Consider the following 20,364-nt stretch of genomic DNA (forward strand, 5'->3'; position numbering starts at 1 on the left):
ATGCAACATTGCAAAACATCATAACAGAACATTACAAATGAAAATCAAATACAAAAATAAAATCACATTTAAAGCAGCATAATTAGCAGCAAAACAGAATGGCCTCTTAAAACACTACAAGTTAATAAAAACAAATGCAATATAAATTCCACATGTTAAAGTAACATTAGTCGCCAAACCAAATTGCTAAAATGGAAGATGCGCCCACAGTAATACTTGCCAAACATATGGTTAGCTCTTTCTGGCATGCATACCTCACTCTGAGCCATTCCTACCAGCCATACCCACAGCATAATTAAATCTCCACATATATTAGCACATATTTATATATCTGTTCTTCTCCCATAGCTCCCTCGAGATGTTTCCAAAGCAAGTCGCAACCATCCTCACTGCCAAAACCAGAAATAAACCATTTTTATTTTATTTTTAAAAAATTCTTGGCCTCTATGCTTGGACAATCCTAAAAGTGCCAATGTGGGTATTGTTCAGGACCTTAACATAAGCTGCAGACCTGTGCTATCTGCGTGCCTTTGGCTGAGGCTCAAAGTTACTGTGTTTGTCAAATCTGCTGGCCTGGGGCTAATGTGAAGTAAGAGAGGAAGCACTTGCTTTACAGGAATGCCACCACTAAACCTAGAGCACCCCCTGCTGCTCGAGTATAGGAATTTCACCCTTTTTAGAAATCCTACCACAGATAGATTGCTTGCTTTTTATAGGAAGGTATGTGGATATATTTTCCCAAGCAAAATATCTTATTTCTTAATTGCTATGCAATAATAAGTTTACCTTTGTTAATGTCTGTGTTATATTCTGTGCATCCCTCTGCTGGGCATATAAATTGGTATCTATATAATACATAATATATATAATATATAACACTGGGCAACAATTTTTTACTTTTTGAATGTTGTCTAGATTTCTACAACTGATTTAGCGTATTTTTGCACTGCTGAATCAGGAAATGGCATCCGTTTCTCTCCATCAGGTCAGGTTTACTGTAAACTGAATGGTGGGCATTGATAAAGGTAAGTACACGTAAATTGCATGTTGCTTCACCATTTTTCAAACTTCAGGGCTTGAACTTCCGTTTCTTGGAACTCCTGGAATGCTCAGCAGCAGGGAGGTCTCTCTTCAGAGTCCAACAATAGTCAGCCATCATGACTGCGTCCCAGCGACCCTGATACCTGGTCTCCATCTCTTTCATGTCCTGATGGAATCTCTCCCCCTGCTCGTCACTCATTGAACCCAGGTTCTCAGGAAACCGGTCCATATGTGAAAATAGGTAGTGCATCTTGACGCTCATGTTGCAGCCCAGGTTTCTGAAAGCAGTCAGCATGTTGTTGACAAGTTCTGTGTAGTTTCTGGCCTTATTGTTGCCAAGAAAGTTCTTCACTTACAGAACAAATGCCTTCCACGCTTCCAGTTCCACTTCGTTCATTGAGTTTCCGAACTCTGGATCTCTGATGAGCTGACGGATCTGAGGACCGTCAAACATGCCAGCTTTCAAATTCTCCATGGTCAATCCTGGAAAAGCCTGGCACAAGTAAGTGAAGCAGTCACCATCCTTGTCCAGAGCCTTGGTGAACTGCTTGATTAAGCCGAGCTTGATGTGCAGCGGTGGGAAGAGTGTTCTGTCTCTGTCCACCAGAGGGTCGTTGTTGACGTTCCTTTCTTTGCAAGGCACCAATTCCTCCCGCACAGGCCAGTCCTTCTTCGTGTAATGCTGAGCACGGTCCCTACTATCCCACATGCACAGAAAACATGGGTACTTGGTGAAGCCAGACTGTTGTCCCAACAAAAAGTTCGCCATCTTCACGTCAACACAAATAAACCACTTATGCTGATCATAACCAATTTTCTCCAGCACATACTTCACCGCTTCATAGATCTCCTTCAGTGTACTCGAGTGAGCCAGGGGTATAGAGGCAAACTGGTTGCCGTTGTGTAGCAGAAGACATTTCAGTGATCGCTTGCTGCTGTCAATGAACAGTCTCCAATCTTTAGGTTTGTACTGTGGCACTCCAAGCTTGAGCAGAAGCTGCGCAATATCTGCACAGTACACCAAGTCCTTCTCTTCCGAGAAAAAACTGAGGTACTCTTGATGCCTGTTGCGGAAGAAGCTGATGTGAGCACTGTCAGAGAGGAGGTTTTTTCCCTTCAATCTGGATGCCAACAGTTCGGCAGAGTCCTTTGACAAGCTGAGGTCGCGAACTAGATCATTCAACTCCTTTTGGGAAAATGGTTGTGGAGCATCATCTTCAAGAACCACTTCTTCTTCATGTCCTTCAACACTGGAGGCATCTTCGTCACTAATGTCAGGAAGTTCTCCGAAGATAGGCACTGGAATTTCATCACAATGAGCTACAGGACGACGTGCTGATTGAAGATCAGGATACTTTGTGGGGCGGCTGCCCCATTAACTTAGTTTTGATCCCCCAACTTTATGCTTTGCCGCACCAATTTATGGAAGATTTCGAGGTTGTATGACTTCAAACTGATCCCTTTTTGACATAATCACCCAGAACTATCAGACCTGAATACTTCTTGTCATTAAAATAATCATTTCCAATCAAAACAATTATTCAACATGGCATTTTACCCCCACCAACTTCTTCTAAAATGCTCCACACAAGCGTACATGTGAACAAAAATGTAAAAAAACGACATGTGGCCATAGCTCAAAAACTTGACCTGATTGAGCAAAACCAATGTGATTTTTGGATTCAGCGCATCAGATTCGTCCTAAATCAACTGAAAAAACGCAGACAACAAATTTGTTGTTGACCAGTGTAATTTATAAAGCATATAAATTGGTATCTATATAATACAGCACAGATAAATTATGCTTCATGCTGGACTGCACTGAATGAGGGCATGCAATATAATGCTTTCACCTGGCCAAGACTCTCCTTTCTTTCACTCAAACAATGACAACTCAGCTTCGGTGAGATGAATAAATCCCATTGGATTTACATTGCCAACCAGATTATGAGTTCCCTTGTGGCCAAATCCTTAAATCATCGATGGTGAGGAAGTATGTCTGGTTCTTATCATCTTAGAATATTTGGTGGCGATCTCAAGAAGGTCTTCTTCTATGGAGGAGCAGCAGTCTTCCAGGGGATAATGGGAAATTTAGCTTTCTTTAGTACCCAAAGTCACTAGTACGTTGTCACAACATTCAAGGTGCCAGGAATGAAGGAGGCATTCAGTTTAAACCCTGAGCTGTGGAATAACTCCTGAGGGAAATGCTGCTTAATTTGCAATGGAGCCGGGCATTATAAAGTGGACAAGTTCCTATTCCAAGCTTGGCTGTTATGAACCTAGGCAGAATTAAAACTTCATGCCAATGAAGGTTACACTGCACATCAAGATTGTCTCCCATGAATGACTTGTGGATGAGAAATCCCACTACCACTTGTGTTTGTTTTGAGTTTTCTGCAACTGTAGCACAGCATTAAGGATAAAATGTGAGAACTTGGGGTCTGGACCTTTAAACAAATGGCTATAGGTTTGCTCACTCGCCTAATGCTTTTTTCCCAACTTGGCTTTCCTAGTTTTGGCTAAAGTTCCCAAAACGACTCTCATTGTATAATAAAAAGTTTTGAAAGCTAAGAGAGCTCAAGTTCTTTATTATTCTAGGCAGCCATAAAGGAAAGTAGTTTAGATTTTGTTAAGGGAAATGGCTTGAGCGTATACTTGGAAGTGAACAGGGAAAATATAGTAGCTACTTGTAAGTTTAAATGAATGTACAAATGACTGTATTTGAAGAGTACATTTTACTTTATTTTTTAAGAAAAGGAGAACCGACTGGTGCAAAAAAACTGGTGTCCAGCTATTTAAAATGTTATTATTGTTGTTAACAACAATCGTTTCACATTTGTTGGCCATAGTTATGATTAGCATGCACGTTAAAGTGTAGTTTCACATCAGAGTACAGTGGTACCTCGGGTTACATACGCTTCAGGTTACAGACACCACTAACTCAGAAATAGTACCTCGGGTTAAGAACTTTGCTTCAGGATGAGAACAGAAATCGTGCTCCGGAGGCGCGGCAGCAGCAGGAGGCCCCATTAGCTAAAGTAGTGCTTCAGGTTAAGAACAGTTTCAGGTTAAGAACAGACCTCTGGAACAAATTAAGTACTTAACCCGAGGTACCACTGTACCTGTTTTGCATGCATAGGATCTCAGGCTCAATTCCCAGCATCTCCAGAAAAGGCTAGGAGAAGCCTCATCCAAAAACCTGTCAGTGTAGACAGTAATGAGTTAAATGGACCCATGGTATGAAGCATTATAAGGCAGGCCTAACATCTGAGTGTCGCAGGGGCTGTAATCATTAGCAAGTTTTAGTGGAATGGCTGTACACTTCCCTGGGCAGTCAGTGAACACTTCATCTTGCCATTTAGATATGTGGCTTGGTAAAGTGTGGCTATTCTGGCTTGGTGTGATGGGGTTGTAATCCAAGACATCTGGGGGGCACCAAGGTGGGGAAGGCAGGCATAAACCTTCTTGAATTGTATTAAGTTTTGAAGTAGCATAGTACTTTTGAGGACTGGCTCCCGTGAGATAATGTAAAACCCATGAAAGTAAGAGTACAGTGGTACCTCGGGTTACATACACTTCAGGTTACATACGCTTCAGGTTACAGCCTCCGCTAACCCAGAAATAGTGCTTCAGGTTAAGAACTTTGCTTCAGGATGAGAACAGAAATTGTGCTCCGGCGGCACGGCAGCAGCAGGAGGCCCCATTAGCTAAAGTGGTGCTTCAGGTTAAGAACAGTTTCAGGTTAAGAACAAACCTCGGGAACGAATTAAGTACTTAACCCGAGGTACCACTGTATAAGTAATGTTCCAAACAAAACTCAATAAGGAAATAGTGTTGATATGTAATAGGAAAGTATACAGTAGTTTCTTGCCACTTCTTTTCTTTCTGGACTGTTTACTTATTTACTTAATTTCTTATTGCATTTTCATCCTACTTGCTCTCTAAGGAGCTCAGGGTGACCTACATGGTTCTCCCACTCCTCATTTAATCCCAACAACCAAGTATGTCAGACTGAGAAGCAATGACTTGCCCAAGGACACCCAATGAATTTCATGGCTGAGGATTTGAACTCCAACCTCCCAGAACCCAGTCTAACATTCAAACCACTCTAACCTGGGTAGTCGCTTCCTACCTCCGTAGAGCACGCAAAGGAGCTTTGCATGCGCACACATTTCTCTGGACCATCCTGGCCAGCAAAAAGAACATTCTTTGTGTATAAGAACATTCCATACATAAGAGAAGTAAAATATGAGTTTCTTATCATTTGTTTTCTTTGGGACAATAGTCCCAGAATAGAAAAAAAGTATGTGCTGAAAATTAATTATATGGATGAATGAGGCTGTATTTATAACCTAGCATGCTACATGTGGAATTTAATCTATTTCGGTACAATGCAGATTATATTCAAGCCGCATTTCCATTCTGTTCATAAATTGGATATATTTGTCACAAGCTGCTGGTGGAACTACACTAGAGATGATAGGCCATGAATCTGCAAGGTGAATCTGTGTGGTGAACAAGACTGCACTATGTGGCCCCACTTGCCCATGCCTGGCAAAATTATAAATGCTTCTGAACTTGACTGGTATTTGTCGGGGCAACAGCTATGTATATTCTTCCTAGCTACCTTGAAATAACTGGTTGTGAGAGCATGGGATAATTTTGCATGTTTTCAGATGCGACTAATGTTTTTACTTATTTTTTTATTGCTTTGAATTTATTCTTGATTGTATTGTTTTATCACTTTTGTGTTTTCTGGATGAAGGCTGGGATAGAGATTCAATTGATTGATTGATACTGATACCTGTACATTTTGTGCTGCCAGCAAAAATGCAATGCAATAAGATCGTACTTGTATGTCACACCAGGAGAAGCAGTGATGTTCATAGATTAGCTTGCTTGCAGACATGCATAATTAATTGTTGTTTATATGGAAACAGGAGCGGCTGGTTTTATGGACAATCGCCCAAGGTATACAACTCTTAGCATAAACACTACAGCTCTGACAAATATTCTATCATTCCTTTCATATCACTTTACACCAGTAGATGTGTACCTAGCCTATAAAAGAAAAGAATTATATGAGCAAAGGAAAACATAAACTTCATGCAAAATAAATGCTATTATACAGAGTTTAACTTGCTATTAGCAAACCATAATATAGGCTTAGAATATTGCAGCTGAAGATGACACGTTAGTTAAACATTTTTATTTAAAAATTGCTTACATTTTAAAAAAAATTAAGAAAGGGATTCTATCAGGCCTTTTCAAATATCAGAACTACAGGCTAACAAAAGAACTTCTCTGAATTTTCTTAACTTTGTTATTGTTTCCTGCATTGGCAGAGAGTTGGAATAGATTATTATTGAAGTCCCTTCCCCACTTTCTGTAATATTATTACTAACACTTTCTGTAATGCTAATAGCAATATTTAATAATGACCCACTATTTGAATGCATTTAATTTTCAGATGCATTTTTGTTTGGATTATTATTTTCATGTTGGCTAATACAGATGCAAATGTTTCAGCTTTAGCGGACCCTTCCCTCCTTTTTAACTTTACGATTCCTTTGCGGCGCCGATTATATTTTGGCCTGAGGACAATAATGTTACATACACTTTCAAGGAAGATGTTTGTGGTTCCTTCTCTTGGGGGCCGACACTTGGCTTAAGCATTTGCTAGCTTCAGCTTAATATGCAAGGAACATGCTAACATGTCTGGGGAGGCATTAAGGGAGGTGGTGTCCGAAGCAGCTATGAAAGCAAAAATGTTTTTGTTCTGACTGATGAAAGCGATTTCATCCAGCACCCTCCTTTGGGGGGCCTTTTCACACGACAGACAAAGAAAACTCCAGCCACATTTTATCTTTTATGAGTTATTTCCACAAGCCCACAATAGTGCAATCTCACATCTCAGCCAAATGGATGCAGCGGGAATAGTTTTGCCATTAGGGAACAGTCATGTTACTCTTCGCCACTCCTTTTAAAAATGGTTCTCATGTCCTCCAGCGCAGCCTCCACTTTTCTTTAAGTTCACCAACTGCAGAAATGAATTTGCCTGCTGCTCTTAAAAAAAAAGAAGTTGATAGATTGAAAGCTACAGCACTACATCTTGTACATTAGCGGAGCACACAGCCACTGAAAAAATTAAAAGGACTTGCATTTTAAAACGGAGTTCACTAAACAGGGCAGGCATGGGGAGTGGGAACTGCGCTTTGTGGTGGCACACCGCCCCAGGCTTCATCTGGAAGCAGCTCATCTAAAATGAGCTGATTTTGATCATGCCCAGACTAGAGTCCTCTGGCGACTGTAGCTCTAAAGAAGAAATGGATTCATGGGTAGGTCAATTCCTTGGTTTGTCCTGTGTGGGTCCACAGGGCTCCAGAACTTTATCTGGAAAGGAAGCAGCATTTATGGAGTGAGGCCTCTAGTCAATGGCTAGAATCCCCAGCCATGCTATGAAAATCAGTCAGTTGCTCCAAGACATTCCTGAGTCAACTTGGATGTTTGGTCCCAGCTGAAGAAGCCATCCGTGGGCCTGAACCCACACATTTGATCTTTCTCCAAGGTGCTGAATTTAGTACAGCCTACTGTACTAGGATGCGGGTGGCGCTGTGGTCTAAACCACTGAGCCTCTTGGGCTTGCCGATCAGAAGGTCGGTGGTTCGAATCCCCGCAACGGGGTGAGTTTCCATTGCTCGGTCCCAGCTCCTGCCCACCTAGCAGTTTGAAAGCACGTCAAAGTGCAAGTACATAAATAGGTACCGCTCCGGCGGGAAGGTAAACGGCATTTCCATGCGCTGCTCTGGTTCGCCAGTGGTGGCTTAGTCATGCTGGCCACATGACCCGGAAGCTGTCTGCGGACAAACACCGGCTCCCTCGGCCTATAGAGCAAGATGAGCGCCACAACTCCAGAGTTGTCCGCAACTGGACCTGATGGTCAGGGGTACCTTTATCTTTTTACTGTAAACTTGTCATCCTGCTTGCTTGTGGAACCAGGACATACTGGCCTCCCATTGCTTGGGCCATCAGCCCTCCATGGTGGTGGGCATCTCTTCTGGTCATGACAAAATTAAGGCCACAGCTTAGAAGATGATAGACACTGACAAACTGAATTGGCCTTAAAGTTTGGGTGGCTTCCCCAAGTTTTGAGTGCAATGCAGACTTCCATAGTTTATCTCTCGATTTTTGTTCTGATAAAAAAAAAGTCACTGCATTCCTCTCTTCCTTCTCCTGTCAACTAATAATGGCATACGTAGTCTACTTTTCATATTTCCTTTAAAGAGTTCAAAGGTCTGTATATATGTTTGTCTCCACCCTATTGTAGCCTTTGAGGTAGGTTAGAACAAGAAATGTTTATTGGGTCTTTCCCTGCCATAGGTTATTAGAGTGAACTTAGTGGCTGATTAAGGACTTCAACTCATGTCTTCGGAGGTCTATTCCAGCACTGTAGCTCTTCACAGCACTGTATTTCCACAAAGCTGCTTCACCCTTTTTGCAAGATCTGGTTCTACAGGAGAGCACTATCAGGTAGACAGTGTTTGTGTTCTCTATTTACAGGTAGATAGCCGTGTTGGTCTGCTGTAGCCGAAACAGAATAAAAAAAATTCCTTCCAGTAGCACCTTAGAGACCAACTAAGTTTGTTACTGGGATGAGCTTTCGTGTGCATGCACACTTCTTCAGATACACTGAAACAGAAGTCACCAGACCCTTATATATAGTGAGAGGGTGGGGAGGGGTATTACTCAGAAGGGTGGTAGGAATTGGTGATTGGCTGATAGGTGTGGTAAACCTGTTGACGACTGTTAACGACTGCAATTGGTCTTACAGGAAAAAGCAAGGGGTGAGATGGCTAAAAATAGCTTTATCATGTATAATGAGATAAGAATCCAGTGTCTCTATTCAGACCAGGTCTCTCCATGGTTTAAAGTTTGGTAATAAGTTGTAATTCAGCAACTACTCTTTCCGGTCTATTTCTGAAATTCTTTTGTAATAAGACAGCTACTTTGAGATCTTGTATAGAATGTCCTGGGATATTGAAGTGTTCTCCTACTGGTTTCTCTGTCTTGTGATTCCTGATGTCAGATGTTTCAGTGTATCTGAAGAAGTGTGCATGCACACGAAAGCTCATACCAATAACAAACTTAGTTGGTCTCTAAGGTGCTACTGGAAGGATTTTTTTTATTGCATTCTCTAAGTTTGTGTTCTCTATTGAAAATAAAGGGATGGGGGAGCTTCTGTTGTTGTTTCCCCCCCAAAGAATAATACAGCCAAGGCCTGTGCATGCTTCGGTGAATGTGCTTGTTTGGCCATTTCCAAAGGAAGCATCTCTCATGTAGTTTATAGGTTTCGTGGCTTGTTTTCACAAAACGCCTGGGATATGTTGAACTCAAAGCTCATTCTATTTGTGAGTATGGAGGGTGCATTTTGGGGGTATTTTTTCTATGAAGAAAAATGTGTCTGTTTGGCTGACCTTAAGTTGGATCTATCTTAAGGAAAATGTTAAAACTAGCCTTTGAGCCAATGTGAGATGCCGAGACCCAAAGAAGCTGTATCCAACAGCAATAAAATACTAAATTCAGCAGATAAGGGCCCCCTGTGATTTTGCTTTGTCTGCGGACTACTTCAAGAAGTCAGCCTGAAGTAAAATGATCTCCTGTCATACTAACACTGAGAGAGAGGAATGTACAAATGGGGGGAATAAACTACAAAAAAATACAGTGTTTTTTCCAATAAAAAAAGCAAAAGACAAGAAAGGAGAAGAACAAACTTAAGTGGAAAGAAAGAAAGAATTCTTATCACTTGGTCTAACAGCTAAGATGGTATAGATGTGGGTGGGTTGGGAGAAATAAACAATAGTTGTGTTGTATAAATGTGAAGATTCTCTTAGCTTGGTCTGAAAGAGTTCATCTGCTATGGGGAATTTATAGCACTAATTTTATTCTGCATATGAAATACCGTACTTTATTTTGTATATGTTTATGCTGGTCTATCTCTAAAGGAATCCTGAAAGACCATTGTTGTTGTTGTTTAGTCGTTTAGTCATGTTTGACTTTTTGTGACCCCATGGACCAGAGCACGCCAGGCACTCCTGTCTTCCATTGTCTCCCGCAGTTTGGTCAAACTCATGCTGGTAGCTTCATGAATACTGTCCAACCATCTCGTCCTCTGTCATCCCCTTCTCCTTGTGCCCTCCATCTTTCCCAGCATCAGGGTCTTTTCCAGGGAGTCTTCTCTTCTCATGAGGTGGCCAAAGTATTGGAGCCTCAGCTTCAGGATCTGTCCTTCCAGTGAGCACTCAGGGCTGCTTTCCTTAAGAATGGATAGGTTTGATCTTCTTGCAGTCCATGGGACTCTCAAGAGTCTCCTCCAACACCATAATTCAAAAGCATAAATTTTTCGGCGATCAGCCTTCTTTATGGTCCAGCTCTCACTTCCATACATCACTAGAAATACCATTACAAAGTTCAAATTGGTCAGTGAGGATCAACCCAGCCCTTTGTTGAATCCACAAAGAATAAAAGATTGAAATTCAGCAGCAATTGTGAGAATTACTATAGCTTATAGGCACCCAGCAGAAATTCCTTTGACCATATTAAATTTGTCTGGGGTCAGGTTGGTACATTCAACTAAGCACTAATAGAGGAAACTCAAGTGAATTACTTTATCACATTCCAGACTTCCAATAAACCATACACATCTGTCTTGCTGTGAAATACATGAGTTCTTGAAGTTGCATATTTCTCTTCAAGAGAAATGCATAGGTTCTTACATTGTTCGTTTCAGCAAAAGCATGAAAACAGCAACACACAACTCACCCTTGTTCCTGCGTCAACACTTCTTTTTAAACACCCGCCTATACTTCCGCACAAGAAAAATATTCCTCAACAGGGTTTGTGGCTTCATTCACCTCTCTCATTGCTGTGACTCTTTGACACCCACTTCATTAAAACCCTACATTCCCAGATCCAGCACCAAGCCCTTACGTTCAAGTTCTCCATGGCCTAGCCCCACTGCCATCTCTCTTTGTTGTATCCAAATACATCCCCTCTCTGTGCCACTTTTCCAGCTCCATCACCCTCAACCATCCACAGGTCTCCTGCTCCTTCAAGCAAACAAACTGTACCCTTGCTACCCATTTTGCTTGGAACTGTCTCTTCCTAGAATACCTGCACTATGCCTCCCCTCTCATGATGTGTAGGTCCTGTTTTTCCTAACAAAGAGTTATCTCCAGCTTGCACTGCTGGCTCACTGACAGACAGACAGACAGACAATGGCTGCCTTTATGTTATATTGTTTTTTATTTTTGCATTTATAGCTCACTTTTGATAGTCTGCACAGGAAAACCAAGCCTGCAAATGGACTTGGAGGAGTTGATTGGCACTGCCAGGGAATCCCTTTGAATTAGTCCCCTGCTGTCCTAATGATGTCAAGTGATTGAAAGATGATTCATACATGATTCACAGAGGATGGACCGGTTCTCCACCTGGCCACCTGGGCTGAAAAATGCCTGCATTTGAGGTATGAAAAGGTGAGATGCATACATCAAAAGTTTCAAAAGTAGAGTTAGTCATTTGTAGAGATTGTCGTTTGTTCTTCTAGATTTTAAAGCAAGTTATTTATAGACGTTAACAATTTATAGATTATAACAATCATGGCACTGTCTATAAATGACTCACTCTAATTTTGAAATGATTACTTATTGTAATAGGTAATGTACTTAATGTAACATGTATTGTAATTATGATTGCTGGAAAGTCACATTTTCACCATGTATTACAAAGAGGAGAGGCACACATGCCCTGGCTGGCTTTCCTGCCTGACAATACTCCCTCTCCTCCATCTTTATCCTGAAGGCCAGGCTGCAGTCCTGCAGTTCCGTTGAATTCAGTGGGCCTTATTTCTAAGGAGACGTGGAGGACTGTGCTGTTACAGAGCAATCCTAACGAGGGACCAGATATGGGTGACCTACCAGCACCCCACCATGAAGTACCCTGTTTTGTGGCATACTGCCAGCTTTGGTCCTGTGGGCAGCAGTTTGCATCCCAGCTAAACACAATCCTACCCACCCCCTCAACGTGAGGGTAGAATTGTGTTCATAATCTCCCATCTGTTTTCCATTCTTTATATTTGCTTTCCTCACCGAATTCTCAGATGTGTTGTATTTGCTTCTGTTATTATAAAACTCAAAATAACAAAAGTATTGTATCACTTCATAAAAAGAAAACATTTTAAGAAAGTGTGTGAATCACGCATATTTGAATTTTGCATCAGAAAGAAAAGATCTTCACCCCTTTTACATACAGTGGTACCTTGGTTTAAGAACAGCCCTGTTTACGAACAATTCGGTTTATGAACTCCGCAAAACCTGAAGTAGTGTTCCGGTTTGCGAACTTTACCTCAGTCTAAGAATGGAATCCGAACAGTGGAAGGGCACTGGCGGTGGGAGGCCTCATTAGGGAACATGCGCCTCAGTTTAAGAATGGTTTTGGTTTAATAACGGACTTCCAGAACGGATTAAGTTCGTAAACCGAGGTACCGCTATATAGTTATTATTTTAATGGTAATGTTTGGGGAATAGGGGAATGTGTTTCATCCTAGGGTTGAGCCTACCTGACTTTGTGCTGAGTGCTATATTCTGCTGCTGCCCTCAACATATCGTTACCCAAGGCATTTTGCTGTCTGAGGCAAAGGACAAGATGGCACTCCTCACCTCTCTCTTGCATTCCATGTAAAGGAGCCTAATAGACTAGCAGTTGAATCTTACTTCAACGCTGACTACGGGACAGCATTGTCCAGTGCACCTGAAGAAAGCAGTCTAGTTTAGGGAGTGTATGAGAGGCCCATGGCCCACACAACTCTGATATAACAGAGGGGAATGGCCTGGGGCTCCTGAGGAACAGAGGGAAGGAGGGGGAAGATGCTGCCCCGTCTCCCAGTATCTGCCACCTGAGGCAGTTGCCTCACTCCTGCTTAATGGTAGGGCCGTCTGAGGGCTAGTGCTGAATCTTAGTGAAGTACTTTAAAAAATAGGTGTTTGTTGCAGTGTATCTCAGTTTTGATATGTTCACAAGGCAGCAAGAATATTTGCCTTGAAAATATTAACTCGCAGCCTTAGTGGGCAAATGTAGTAAGAACATTTGGAAATGAGAAATTTGAAGTGCCACATTGATGCTTTGAAGCAAAGCAAACACACCTATTTTTTAATTGTAAAAATAACAACCTCCTGAGAAGCTAGGAAGGGCAAAGAGAGCTGCTTTAGCACGCACAAAAAATCTGGCTTGCAGCCAGTGAATGGTTACATTGCTCAGTGTCTCATAAATCTTCATGAAGTTTATGAATTCCCTTCTGAGGCTGAATAACCAATATGCTGCTTTTTATTGCCATTACTGCTTGCACTTTTTATGCAGTGAAGATTTAGACTCAGAAGCTTCAGGCCAGTATCTGCTATTACTGGTACAGAATGGGCTGGTAATCAGGTAGCTGTGCAGATGAACGGCCTCCATTTCGAAGTAAATAAATGTGCCATTTGCAAGTGCAACGCTAAAAAGTACACTGTGTAGCACTGATAAAATCCTAACTGCACAGAATACACTTATTCCGAATATTGTGATTCGTATCCAGAAATGGATGTTATAAACCAGGGGTAGCCAATGGGGAGCCATTTGAATTTTGATGTACTACCATCTTCCATCATGCCTGCCTACTGTATTGGTCACAACGGCTGAGGCTAATGGAGCTCCACTGCAGCTAGAGGGCATCCCATTGCCTCCCCGTTTCAGACAATCATTTCCATGTACAATCCCCACAGGGTGTGCGTTAAAGTCCATTTTGGAGGTTAACTTCAGCAAAGGCTACATGTTTTGCCAAATTTGCAGAGCCCATCTCCTGCAAAGCCTGCTGTAACACCAGGATGGCAAACCTGCTTTTAAACATGCAAAGAATCGCCAATGGCTTTGCCCCCACCCTATCTTTAAGTCAAAGCAGAAGGGGCAGTGACAAAGACTGTGAGTATCTGGGTCAACAACAAAGTTCATGAGGTGAAACCAGCACTTCAGTCAAGGTCAAATATGTCCCCTGTCCAGTCCTTAAGACCACCTGCTCTCTATCAAGCTACTCCTTTCTTTCCACTTCCCACTTCCTCAACTTCTGCCTCCTTGCCACAACCTCCCCTCTGCTCCATCTCTCTGTTCCATCACTGATCCACAGTGGCAAAGCTTTTTTTCAAGGCTGGATCACAATCAGATCTACTGACTTTTAAAGACTGAAAGAGGCAGCCATGCTCATGCCACACCACACACTCCACCCAGGTCTTCTTATTTCTGGCATCTCCCAGCAACTGGAAGCAGCGATCCCATGGAGAAAAAGAGCCCAGGGATTGTGCTGCCTTTAATATATTTGCATTCTAAAGAAAGAACATTGCAGCAGCTGAGTGGAAAGAGGTAGTGCTAGTTGTTTTTGATGGAACATTCATTCTTTGCTGATCTCCTATTGACATCCTTAAGGGCTGTCACTTGGGGTAGAGCACTTCTCAGTGCAGGAGGTCTGAGGTTTAATCCCCAGCATCTTTTGGAGAGCTGCTGCCACTTACTACTGAGCAAGGTGAACCAATGCTTGTCTTGGTATGAGGCAGATTCCTATATTCCTACCTAGTAAGGTTTTACTAGAGGAGTAAAAGGTAAAGGTACCCCTGCCCGTATGGGCCAGTCGTGTCCGACTCTAGGGTTGTGCGCCCATCTCATTTAAGAGGCCGGGGGCCAGCGCTGTCCGCAGACACTTCCGGGTCACGTGGCCAGCGTGACAAGCTGCATCTGGCGAGCCAGTGCAGCACATGGAAACGCCGTTTACCTTCCCGCTATAAAGCGGTCCCTATTTATCTACTTGCAGCCGGGGGTGCTTTCCGTGAGGAGAATCAGAACTTACAGGGTTAAACTGTGGGAGCCATGCAGCCATGGTAGTAGCTTGTAATGCTACTAGTCCCTCACTGAACTCAGGGATGCAGCCTATCCTCGCTAGCAGTATAACCATATATGGGTGTTCTTTCCTGGTAGGGTGTATTGACCTTATATGGTGATGGGTGTTGTAAAGCCATGATTGGGAGATGTAACGTGAGACATTGGCAGACGGCCATGCAGGCGGGGAGACAAAGGATAATAAAAAATACCGGACAGGAGAGACGTTCGAATGAGCTGCCCTCCATCCAGAAAATACTGCTGTGTCTCTGTGTGTTTTCTATGCTCCGCACCATTTTGATGACGGCTGGTTTCCGTCAAGTGGTGCCCCATGTGAGGCTAACTAAAAGAAAACTGTGTGAGGCTGACTTAAAGGAAACCATGTGAGGCTTTTCGATCCACGCAACGGACATCAACGACTCCCCACGCCCGGCAAGGGTTACAAGCACTAATCATCTTAGGATCCCGATGAGTCGATCCCTTTTATCTTGATTTTAGAAAAATGGGCAGCTCTATGTCTATTCCACATCAGAAATTTTTAAAAGACTTAAAATTTCTCCTCCAATAAATTGGAAGTTCCTGAGGGTGATTTGATACAGCTTATTCTGGCCATCGATGAACATTGTCCCTGGTATCCCCAAGATGGAACTTGGGAATTAAAACACTGGGACAAAATTGGAGCACATTTTCATGGACACCCTAGCATCGGCGTTCGTGTTCTGAATGCATGGTGCAAGGTTCGTTACGCCATGGGCTCTTTATCACCAAAAAATATCTTCATGGCCGCATTGCCAACATCACCTCCGGCTTCTTTAATCCAGTCTGCCGTGTTACCGTCTGTTCCGATACTTGCCTTACCAGTACCACCAGACCCCAAGCCTCCGGACTATAGTTCCTCGCCAGAGGATCCAATCCTGCAAAAATACCATGGTCTGGTTGGCAATGATCCTGCTCCCTCACCGATAGAACCGGCTATTCCTTTTCAACATGCAGTTCTTGCCTGTTCCTTATCGCAGGATACTGTGGCATTTCCCATTATAGTGCCCCCTGCTGGCGCTCCAGCAGGAACCCAAGCCCAACATCAACCTTTTGACTTTAAGATCTTGAAAGAGTTGCAGCAGTCAGTAAAGACCAATGGACTCCAAGCCCCATATACGCAGGCGCTTTTGGAGGCAACATTCGCCCAGCTTTTGGTTCCTGATGACATAAAGCTTCTGGCCCGTACGGTGTTACCTCCATCAGCGGGCTGGTTTCCGTCATTAAAGAGTTCTGTGTGACGTCTCACATTCTGAGGCGTGGTTTGGTTCACATACGGGAATCTTTCTTTGTGTGTGAGTTTCCTTTCGTTTTTGGCTGAGAGATGAAAGAATGCCTGCTCTCTCGCCGGGACTGATTTATGATGTTTTTCTTCTCATTAAAGGCTGTTAGAGATTAGCAAGAAGCCTGCGAACAGTCTGATTTATTATCCACACACAAGGCAACACTTTCTGCCGCTGCAGAACTCTGCTAAGAGCTTCAAAGAGAGCTCAAGTTTTTCCTATTGGCACAAGCGTCCATCGGCACAGGGGAAGTGTGCCGGGCGCCATCTTATCTCAGCACTTTCGAACTGCTAGGTTGGCAGGCGCTGGGACCGAGCAACGGGAGCGCACCCCGCCGCGGGGATTCGAACTGCCGACCTGACGATCGGCAAGTCCTAGGCGCTGAGGTTTTACCCACAGCGCCACCCGTGTTCCTACTAGAGGAGTAGCCATGTTAATTACAGTGGTGCCTTGGTTCTCAAACACCTTGGTACCCAAACAATGCAAACCCAGAAGTAAATATTCCAGTTTGCGAACATTTTTCGGAAGCCAAATGTGCTCCATTTTGAGTGCCACACTTCCGTTCTGAGTGTTATGCTGAGGTTTGTCTGTTTTTGCTACTTATTTTGCGTTTTTGTGGCTTTTTTGTTTTGTTTTTGTGGCTGTGTGGAACCCAGTTCAGCTACTGATTGATTGTGTGACTACAGTACATTGTTTATTGCTTTCATTTTATGGATCAATGGTCTTGTTAGACAGTAAAATTCATGTTAAATTGCTGTTTTTGGGTTTGTCTGGAACAGATTAATCCATTTTGCATTACTTTCTATGGGAAAGCATACCTTGGTTTTGGAACGCTTTGGTTTTGGAACAGTCTTCCGGAACAGATGAAGTTTGAAAACTAAGGTACCACTGTAGTTGCAGCAAAAAAACAAAGAGTCTTCTTGTGATACCTTCGAAAAAGAACATTTATGGCAGCATAAGCATTTGAGTGCCATGTTCACCAGCTCCATGGAATGCTTCTCTGAGTGGGTAGGGCATATACTGTATACCCTATTCTAAATGAATGAATGAATGAATGAATGAATGCTGTGCAAGAGATACATGTCAGTATGTTACAGAACTATGCCGAGTACAAATGAGTGCATAATCCAATTGAATGAATCCAGGATCTAACTGAATCAAAATGAAATTTAAGCACACAGTTAAGTGTTTATTTTCTGTTGATTTCAATGGGACTTAATGCCACTTCCCCTTTCCTTTTCGATTGCCTCTTTATTCATTGGCATATATTTTGTTCACCTTTATTTATTCTTTCATTTAAGGCTTCTGTCCATTTCTTCTCCAGCTTACACACACTTAAGACCACAATTGAAAATATATACAATAAACACAGCCGGAGAATAAAAAAATTATCAGCAGCATACACTGTTGTCCCATAAAACAGACATCAATGTAAAACTGAAATCTTAAAACAGGTGGAAACATGAGCAAGTCCAGCAACAATATAAAGAAACATGGCAAGTTTCTTTTTCCATTTATGCCAACATTATAATCATCACACACAAATACACACACACACACAGAGAGAGAGAGAGAGAGAGAGAGAGAGAGAGAGAGAGAGAGAGAGAAGTCCATGATAAAAATATAATCTCTGCAGAAAGTCCATCATCATAACAACAGGTATTAATACTCTTAAGTTACAAGCATTTTGCGATTAATTTGTGCTTCCTTATGACCGGAACATTCCATTGTAGACATTATAGCACAAAAGAAGAAGAAGAGGAAGAAGAAGTGTAGAGATTATGTGCTGTGTCTAAAGGGAATGAGTGAGCTGGTGAGTCCAAGCAGTCCTATAACTCACAATCTTGCTCCAACCTCTATTATGGCTTAGCCACTGCCTGTGGGTGCTAATGAACGGGCAGTCAGTGCTGCAGATCATGTTGACCATTTGGATAGTCAGCTCACAACCACTTGCGGGGTGAGAGGAAGCTGTTAAATGAGGCTTCCCCACCAGAATGCGGAATCAAGAACAGCTAAATGGAACGGTTTTAAGGGAAGAGTGGGCTGCTACAGCTGCTAAGAAATTTCTGCAGTAGAGTCCTTTTGGATTTACAGAGGTCAGGGTGCTGCTGATGTTTTGGGAGTGGTGGTGTGAATCTAGCGTCACCTGTCTTATTTCTGGCCCCGCTCAGCCTGTTAAATGTTTAAATACAGATGATTAAAGAACACAGTAAATCTCCAGTGTTAACAGCTACAAAAGGGAAGTGAGTGAAAGGCTGTTGAGTGGGATGGGGACCAATATATGTACTGTGTTTCACTTGTGATGGTGAAGCTGATGACATTGTTTTTCTCAGCTGGTACAATGGCTTGGAGTGGTTGCTCTGGGAACAAAGCAGTTTGCAGTCCAGCTTCTGTGCTGGAAGCAAGCACTGGCAGTTTATCTGGGATTATCTGGGAAATTACTGAGGATAGGAAGCTAAGGCACAGAAAGGCAAAGGCAAGGGGTTGAAACATGCTGCTTCCATTCAGGTTATACTATACTGTACAGGGTTATATACAGGTCTTTGGCAGGTTTCTTAATACAGGCCGGCAGCAGGGTTTCTCTTTGCCCCGGGGAAAAGAGGAGGGGTGGGGCAGAAGGTTAGTAGTTACAAAATAACCACTTAACTCCATTAAATTCAGTTTGGTCTGTTCTTTGTATATTGTAGTCATCCAGAGTTGTTGCTTTTAAATTGTGACTCACATTTTATTATTTATGTAAACCACCCAGATAACTTGGTTGGATGGGTGATATACAAATGCAGTAAAATGAAACCAATAATGGAATTATTTCCAAATATTTACAATCATTCACTATGCTGTATGAAAATCATCCATTTTAATATCTATCTCATTGCATGACTGGTTACAGTTAACAATAAAAGCAAGGCCCATCAAAATAGTTCTTGCTGGGTTTTAATGATGGAAAGCACTGGTAAAGTGTTCCTTACACAGCATTTATGAATAGTGTTTTCTCTTCAGTACCAGTTTATGCCAATGATTAGCTATGCAAAGTAGGCAAGTGAAGTTGCAAAATAACATTACAGGCAACCAAGGCAGTATGCTTTTTATTTTAACAGGCTTTCCCTCCCCAATTAACTCACATTAATAGAAAGACATGGGCATTTAACTGCTGCACAAATAACAGTCATCAACCTAATGGTATGCTATACTAATCCCTGCCTTGGATTATAAATCACTTTATATATACTTTTGTAAGAGTATGAGAGAGTGTCACACTTGAACCAAAAAACATTAAGATGATGATAATGACTGCATAATATGATAACATTTCCTGTCATTATTAAAGGAATTTAAATAAAACAATTTCTGCATAAAAGAGAATCTACCCGTTCCCCATGCTTTGGAACATGAAATAATGTCCAGCACTAAAAAATGTTTCCTTTGCCTAAAATACAGTTGACTCTCAATTTACATTGTGGTTACATTCCAGGGATAGTGCGTAAAGCCAAAATCGTGTGTAGTCAAAACACAGTCTCCCTGCACCTCTGAATGCTCTCTCAAGGCCACACTCTCCCCCACTGCCTCCCCCAAGGTCACTGGGCCCCCTTCATGCACTTCCAAACACTCTCCCAAGGTAAGTGCAATGGCAGGTGGAATTACCAACTCCCCATTGGAAAATTCCATTCCACCTTAAGTTGCAGACGTGTGAGATTGTTACATGTCACATGTATGTTTACATTCCAGCAGTTTGCTGGGAACTTCCATTGTGTATAGCTTTTGCTTTTGACTCTCTCTCTGAAGAGATGGCAGTGAGAGATGACATGTTTCTTTTGTCCTGATTTATGCTTAATAAATCCGTAGCTTGTTAGTATGTTTCCACAAGCCTCATGCCTGTTCTGTTTGCGCAGTAAGCTCTGCTGATATAGTGTGCTCAGGCTTTGAAGTCTGAGTCCCTGATTTATGTCGCAACAGAGGTCGGGGGTTCGTCATGGCTGGAAGGGCATGATCCAACTGGAGGCTAGCCAGCTGGCATCTCGACCCCCGAAGGATGCCGACACTCCCACCCACT

At 42.4% G+C, this 20,364-nt stretch overlaps 1 long non-coding RNA gene across 1 annotated transcript in view; it reads left to right on the forward strand.

Annotated features, from left to right (window-relative positions):
• LOC308485927 overlaps positions 1-13,167 on the forward strand; it is a 75,598-nt gene extending 62,431 nt beyond the window's left edge. Inside the window, exons 2-3 of the long non-coding RNA XR_013990874.1 lie at positions 11,375-11,573; positions 11,899-13,167. This is a non-coding gene — a long non-coding RNA (uncharacterized lncRNA). The remainder of the gene's footprint in view (positions 1-11,374; positions 11,574-11,898) is intronic.
• Positions 13,168-20,364: the final 7,197 nt, after the last annotated feature.

The sequence above is a fragment of the Podarcis pityusensis genome (genome assembly GCF_964106645.2).
Source record: "Podarcis pityusensis genome assembly, chromosome: 9".
NCBI classification, from domain to species: Eukaryota; Metazoa; Chordata; class Lepidosauria; order Squamata; family Lacertidae; genus Podarcis; species Podarcis pityusensis.